This window comes from Macrotis lagotis, chromosome 1, assembly GCF_037893015.1.
Source record: "Macrotis lagotis isolate mMagLag1 chromosome 1, bilby.v1.9.chrom.fasta, whole genome shotgun sequence".
NCBI classification, from domain to species: Eukaryota; Metazoa; Chordata; class Mammalia; order Peramelemorphia; family Peramelidae; genus Macrotis; species Macrotis lagotis.
Genome location: NC_133658.1, coordinates 649,067,397 through 649,075,055, shown reverse-complemented (window position 1 = coordinate 649,075,055; position 7,659 = coordinate 649,067,397).

Genomic DNA, 7,659 nt, shown 5'->3' with positions numbered 1-7,659 from the left:
CAGTTGTTTTGCATGTGGTAAAAAAAAAAAAACCCTTCTCATTCCTGTCCACCCCTCCCATTTTCCTTTCCAACCCTGATTTCAGATTTCTGTCCTTATGTTGACCATATTTTCTCCATTGCCCTGGATTGACCCTTTGGGATGCCAGATATCCCAAGTCAAAATAAATTTATTTTTTCTATTCAAAAAACCCTACCTTTCCTGATGGTAGTGTTCCTCCAAAACACCAGCTAGGTGCATTACCTGAAGCAGTTGAATAAATATCAAAGAAATTATTACTACACTGTCGTTGTGTGTCATAACAATAATAATAGGCATCTATACTAGTGTTTAAAGTTTAAAAATGGCAATCTGATTTTATTATTTTATATGAGCCTCACAAGTCTGCTAAGTAGGTCAAATCTCTATTTTTACAGTTGGAGAAATAGACTCAGAGATTAAGTGATTTGCCTATGTCACACAGCTGTTAAGGGTCATAAACAGAATAGAGAAATCTTCCTAATTCCAAATCCCCCATTCTATATTTTATAGTCAGACAAAAAAGATGAAATAAAGGAAGAATAAAAAAAATACGGGGTGGGGGTTAAACCTGGGTTGGAAGGGAAGCTTACCTGGAAAGTACTTGTTGCTCATCCTAATCTCCAGTTTTCTGAGGAGTCCTGATGACACTTTATTCCATTAAAATGACCTGAATCCTCATCAGCACAAAATTCTAGATTTGTACTGAAAAGAACACTAGTAGAAAGATCTGCCTTTGATTCCTGGTTCTGTCATTCACTGAGAATGTGACTGTAGCAAGCTGCTTTACCTCTCTGCGCTTCAGTTTTCCCTTCTGTATAATGGTGCTGATAATCTATTACCTACCTTACTTTTACAGAGGAAATTATAAGTTATAAAATATTACATAATATAAATATGAGCTATTTTTACTACTGTGATAATAACTATTATCATTATTGTTACCATTTAGCCCATAAGAAATTCTATGATTTATTTGCCCTCAGTTCCTCCCTCATCAAATTCACCATCTTCAACATCTCAGGGTCAGAATCACAGACCCTCATAGCTGCAAGGGACCTCCTCTTATATAAATTACAGCTGATTAAAAAAAATTCCCTCTGAAATTCCAAAAAATTCTACATAGTCTTGAATGCCTTCAGTGTCGGAGAGCCCTCTGCCTCTTGAGATTCCCATTCTAAGTGTAAAAGACCCAAATTCAGCTTCTCTGTAATTTCCACTGTTTTTTCCTAGAACTTGCCATTTGGGGAATGATTAGGATAAATCTGGTTCCTTTTCCACAAGAACATCAAATATTGGCAACTGGGGTCAGTCAGAAAGACAAGTTTGCATCCATCCTCATTAACTGAGTGATCTTGAATGAGTGAGTCACTTAATCTTTTATTTTAGCCTCAGTTCCCTCATCTATAACCATGTCATAACAGTATCTATCCCACAAGATTGTTATGAGTATCAAAGGAGATATCAAATGTTTATAGATGCCTAAAGTGATATGCATATATTAACAATTATTATTAAAAACTTAAAGCATCTATCATCTCCATTACCATCTCCCAGTTATTTCAATCAATCCTTACATAGTATGATCTTCAATTCTTTTTGGATGATACAAATATTGTCAGAAGTTCACCATACAATCATAGATCTCTCATTGTGGTTAAGGTCTTTTTTTTGCCTTGGGGCTTCCTGGAAGTTCTAGATTGGTGTCTGATCTTCTAGCCCATGTTCATAGAACCCAGAGGGGTCCAGCTATTTGACTGGGGCTGCATAGTAGATACTCTCAAAATGAACATCTTTGCCCCATAAAGGAATCAAGCTTGGCACAAACACTATAGATTGCAATCAATGCCTGTTAGGAAACAGGTGTTGAGGCTTGGAAGCAATGCATTCTGGAAGACAAACTGGCGGTTGTTTCCTAGCACTGATTTCCTAGCATAAGATATCCCACTTTCAGTTTAGGGTCAAAGAAAATAATAGCTGACACTTATTTGGTACCTTAAAATTTGCAAACCATTTTATATTCCTTGTTTCAGCCTCAACACAAACTAATCTGGTAGAAGTTATAGGGATTATTGTCCTCATTTTACAGAAAAGGAAACTGAGTTTCAGAGATGTTATGGGACTTACCCAGGTTTAGGTAATAAGTAAATATCAGAAGCAGCCTTGCAACCCAAGTAGGTCACTTCTAACATGAATTCCAGCCCTATTCTCTATGCACACCACCTCTCATGTCAGAGTCTCACAAAGGTATGTTTTAATGGATAAAATGATGAACAGGAAGTCAGAAGACCAGAATTCTAGTTCTGGCTCTCTTACTAACTTTCTTGGTGATATAATTTACAGAGCAACGAAAACACTAAATTGTCTAGGGACACCCATTTCCCTGAGGTGGGAAAAACCACTGGTCTGGAACATCCTAACTAGTCCAATTACCTACATGTTTAAATGCCCCCAAACTATGACTGGGGACTCATTGACACAATATTCCTTGCTTATCTGTAGGATTGGCAAGTAATCTTTCTGTGCTTCAATTTCCCCACCTGTAACAGAATTTGTATGAGACCTAGATCTCTCAGAGTTCCAAATGAGTTTAGGCATCATAGAATGTTAGCATTGGAAGGCATCTTAGAGAAGAAATTCATGAACTTGATCTTGGAATATGAGTTCAAATCCCACTTTTATTTAATCACTCTCCCCATCAGTTTCCTTCTCTGCACAATGAAAGGTTGCACTAAATAAGTTAGACAAAAGGTTAAACTAAATCTATGAGGTTTCTTATAGTAATTCTAGACCCAAATTAATTGAATTTATATGTCTTGGAAAGTTAGTGAACTCCCCTGAACTAGGAGTTATGAGGGATGAGTTCAAGTACAGCTCTAATGATTATGACTTCTGTGATCTTCATAAAGTCACAACACCAGAGATCTATGAGTCTTATACTTTTCATCTATAAAATGAGGGTCCTTCACTAGATAACTTTTTTTGCAAAGTAATGGAGTTAAGTGACTTGCTCAAGGTCACATAGCTAAAGTGTTAAGTGTCTAAGGCTAGATTTAAACTCATGAAGTTGAATTCTCCTGACTCCTGGTGCTCTTTATCTCTACACCTGTGGGCAAAATATTTGATCAGATTTTACATGAGATTTCCTCTCCCAGTTCTAAAAAGGAGATTCATTGGTTGTTAGAGTTGGGAAGAATCATGTGTTCCAATACCTTAATTCAAAAGATGAAGAAATTGATACACGGAGGAGGAAAGGAATTTATCCAATGTCACTCCCCTAAGGTAATGGCAGACCAAGATTCAACTTTAGATGTCTTGAATCCTGGCCAAGTTTCTTTACAGCTCCATAGTACTCTTGTCCCTTTCCTTCAAATGAATGAGAAGGGGGAAAAAAACCTTTTAAAAGTCTGTCTACCAATGGATTTGTGAACTAATCCAACCATTCAGGAGAGCAATATGGAACTATGCCCAAAAAGCAATAAAACTGATCATATCCTTTGACCAGCAATACTAATATTAGGCTTATGTCCAAAAGAAATCATTTTAAAAAATGGGAAAAGTTCAAAAACATTTATACTAACTCTTTTTGTAGTTGCAAAGACCTGGAAATTGAGGAGATGCCCATCAATTGGGAAGCATTTGAACAAATTAGGTTACATAAATGTTCTGGAATACCATTTTTTATAAGAAACCATGAATGATCAGACTTTAGAGAAGCATGGAAAGAATTACAGGAACTGATGCTGAGCAAAGGGAGCAGAACCATGAGAACATTGTCCACATTAACAACAACATTTGTGGGGGGTGGTTATTAACCATGATGGATGCAGCTCCTCTTAGCAGTTCAAAGAGCTAGGACAACCCTGGGAGACCTTTGATGGACAACATTATCCACCTCCAGAGGGAATAAAATAAACAAGCCAGAGAATCTGAATGGATACTAGGTTCACTTTCACAAACAACTCTTATTTTTTTTCTTCCTATCCAATGTTTTTCTTTCTTTTGCCTTAGTTCTAATTCCTTATACAAAAAAATGACTAATGTTAAACACAAATGTACATGTGTAACTTTTACCAGTCTGTTTTCTATTGGGGGCAGGGGGTAGGAAGAGAGGGTGGCAGAAAAATGTGTAACTTATAAATCTGTAAGTGAATGAATAGTGAAAAAATTTTATAGTATATAATTGGAAGAATAAAATAAAATAAAATATCAATAAAAAAATCTAGCCACTAAGTATTTACTGGTAACTCAATTGAAACTTCCCTTCCTTGAACAATCCTATAGTTAATTGTCCTTAAAATAATTCAGAATTAAACTTATAAAGTCACCTTTCCATTGGTTTTTTCTGGGATTTGGGGCTAATAATTCCTTTGTAGAGAAATTATTAACATTAGAACCAGAAAGTATTACCTGTGGGGACATAAGTAACTCCTGAAGTATCCTCCAATGGCCCTAAAGGAAAGATATGCTTAGGCATGCCATAAAATGACTCATAAACTGTCTTCCATAAATCTGTCATTTATTAGCCTTGCTTCCTTTGTGAGCCTCAGTTTCTCTTCAGAATAAGAATAGTAGACCATATACTCTCTAAAGTTTCTTCAAGTACTAATATTCTATATTTCTAGACATACTGTAAAAGTATCAGGGTAGAACAGAGGATATAGTCCTGGACTTAGGAAGATCTGAGTTCAAGTTGAGTCTCTGGTACCTTTTATTATTGCAACTTTAAAAAATCTCAACTTCTTTTCAGTCTCAGTTTTCTCATTTGTAAAATAGGGGTATCAATAGGACCTACCTCACAAGGTAGCTGAGAGGACCAAATGAGATAAAATGTATATCTCTTGGCAAACCTTAAAATGTTAGTTATTATTATGAGCCCTTTCTCCTCTAATGGTGAGCTTTTTTGGTTTTTCTATAACTCACATCCTTATCCAATGATTTAGTCATTTAAAGTATATCTGACAAAAAGTGGCATAAAGATAATTTTGAGAAGCTCTCAGTCAATATCAGCAAGAGAGCCCTGGACAAATAGTGAAATAAGTTAAGAATATGTTTTAACAATTTAAAGACTAACAGACTGCCTTCTGTGGGGGTGGGGGGAGGGAAGCAAAATTGGGGGAAAATTGTAAAATTCAAAGTGAATAAAATCTTTCCAAAAAAAAGAATATGTTTTAAGGTTCCTTATGATAATATTAGTATATTTATTGTTATCTTGTTATGACAGGTCCCATCCCTACCAGTCCCTGCTAATATAATTACTTTAAAAGAATTATAGGAAAACTCTTATAGGGTAGCTAAGTGATAGGGTGAATAGAACATTGAACTTGAAATCAGGAACATATGAGTTCAAATCCTGCCTTATTACATTCATGCCTTTGAGAAAGTTTCTGAACTTTCTCAACCTTAGATTTAGTCTTATCTGTAAAATAATGATAATAATACCATTATCTCTAGGGGGTTTATGAAAATCAAAATAGATAATATATATGATGTTTAAAGAACCATTATTTTACATATAAGGCTTCCTAGAACATTTTTAATTCAATGTTAAGCAACTAGAATGTGCAATGCACTGCACCTAAGAATAGTGCCTTTAGATACAAAAAACTCTAAAGGATAATATTCACCTAAGTAATGAAAAGATCATAAAATGAGACAAGGGGAAAATTAGATAAAGTGGTCTAGGGAAACATGCCAAGGGAGGGATCATTTTAACTGGGGTATGGGAATGGAGAAGGCTACAAAGATGAACAACACATAAAAAAGTGTTATTATAATTTCTGGAAGAAATAAACCAAGCATTTTTAAAGGAGATTATAAATAAAATTATAATAATAGACAAAAAAAGGATTGGAAAGGAATTTACAGTTTTGGATGAAAGAATTGGAAGGAGAAAAAAATAGTTCATTAAGCACCAGATTCCTTGAAAATTAAAATGGACCAAGCAGAAGTTAATGATTCCATGAACAAACAAAAAATATTAAAATAAAGTCCAAAGACTGAAAAAAATATATAATTCATCTCACATCAAAAATATATGATCTTAAAAAAATTCAAGAACTTTAAGAACCATTGGACTGCTTGAAAACTACTTCTCAAAACAAAAAAAGAAAGTGTCTGGTTATTATATTTTTAAAATCATGAAAATATATAATATAAATAATAAAATATATCATATGCATATACAAACCCAAGTCATCTATGAACTCTATATATGAACAAAACATATGATGAAGAGTGAGGTCACAGGATTAGCAGGGAAATACATTAAAGAGGAAAACTCATGTACTTAGGATAATTCAAAACTCTAAATTGTAGACATCAAAGTTATTGATTCATTCAGTAGCATCTGTACTCTCTGCATTCATTACTTGACTATTGATCCTCATTCCTATTCATCTAGGGAAATTCTTCTGTTTACTCTAATACAGGCTTTAACCACCCTTAAAGTATTAGTTCTTAATGTGAATAGCAATTCTTTTTTTAAGGCAGATAATTAAGGGACAAGCACATCAAACTATCTCAGGGCTTGTATAGACTAAACTCAACTCAACAGGCACTTTGCCTAATCAGATCAGAGTTCACAAAAATACAATTGAAGTGCATTCTTGATGCCAAGTCCCCAGGATATAGCAGTGATTGTAATATTCCTTCAGCTTGTCCTTCTCAAGCCAGAGGTGGTAACAGAAGTTCATATTAAAAGAGGAGGATTGGGGTAGAGGGGCCCACCTTTCTCCATATCTAGGTAGAAGTGAAAACAGAGTAGACACCAATGGAACTCATGGCCAAAGAAATCAGTTCTCTCTCCCAACAATCTGGATTTTTCCACCTGAAGACTTTTAACTGCTTACTTCTAAATACCATAGCTTCCACAAAAATTAACTTTTTAAGCATCCCCTGATGCATCTTCAACTCTTCAAGTTCTTCTTTCTCTACTACTGATGTTTTCTCCTGTCCTTCCATCATTCTTGTACTGAATGGCTTAAACAAGAGCCTCCTGACCCTCAATGATTCAACTTTTACTTTAAAAATTAACTTAGTTTAGGCTTCCAGCTTGGGTCTTCCAAACTAATTTACAGAGCTGCCTGTGTTGGTAGGTAGGAACATAGGGGAACCAGGAGGAATTGTGATGTAGTAAAGTAATGCAGTGCTGCAGAGATTATAAATAGAAAATCATGTTTTTTCTTCCCTTTCCTTTCCAATTTAATGGCCCATTTCCATGACTGAAATGTATTAAAGCTAAACTTTTCTCTACTTCAAACCAAGTTCCCCCTTTGGGAGGCTCAAAACTGACTTCCTTTTTTTCCTTTTTTCCCAGCCGTTCTCTACTATCACTTCTTCATAAAATATCCCACATCTAACATTTCATTTTAATTCCTTTTTTCATCAATAAATTAATCAACCAAGCAATCAGCTTTAATTAAGACTTTATTATCTGTCAGGCACTCTTCTAAATTATGGATAACTGACAAAGATATAAATTCAAAAGTTCCTGCCCTGAAAAGAGATTACATTCCATAGGGGATGCAACCCAAGCACATATTCAAAATAAACACAAAGGGATTTTGTGGGGAGGTAGGGAAGTCTTAGACTATTTCCTTAATCTAGGCCTTTATAATTTCATGCTTGAACTCTTCCTCT